Genomic DNA, 724 nt, shown 5'->3' on the forward strand with positions numbered 1-724 from the left:
GGTGGGGTGAGGGGATTACTCTGCCGGCCCATACTGAGGCATTCCTTCCCCCTGAGGTACCAGCCACAGGACCTATAGCGTTTATTTAGGGCATGAGGAGGGGAGTTGAAGGGGTAGAGACAGAGAAAGACAGGGAGAGAGAGGGGAAAGGAGAGGGGGAGGGAAATGGGGAGAGAAGGGACAGAGGAGGAAGAGGGTAAGAGAGCAAGGGAAGAGAGTGAGGAAGGGGCAAGCAGCCCCTTTTATAGTGACTCAGACACATCTGGCTGTTGCCAGGTAACTGTGGGGCGGAGCCTAGAAGAAATGCTAACACTGTAACTTTGAGGCCAGCCTGGACTATAAAGCAAGTTCCAGAACAGCCCGGATTGTTACACAGAGAAACCCGTCTCCACCCGTCTCAAACAAACAAACAAACAAATTGGAAGGGGCAGGGCCAGGACAGTAGCTCCATGGAACAGGACTGCCTGGCATACACCAAGCTGTGAGGGCTGTTCTCAACACCAGGACAAAAAAGATTGGAAAGCCAATTATAGCGAGGCTCGCGAGACTCATCCACCTGGAATCCCAGTGTTCAAGAAGCAGTGGGAACCGGAAGTTCAAGAACTTCATCCTGCTGGGCATGGTTGCGCAGGCCTTTAATCCCAGCACTTGGGAGGCAGAGGCAGGCAGATTTCTGAGTTCGAGGCCAGCCTGGTCTACAAAGTGAGTTCCAGGACAGCCAGGG

Source organism: Mus caroli, chromosome 11, assembly GCF_900094665.2.
Source record: "Mus caroli chromosome 11, CAROLI_EIJ_v1.1, whole genome shotgun sequence".
NCBI lineage: Eukaryota > Metazoa > Chordata > Mammalia > Rodentia > Muridae > Mus > Mus caroli.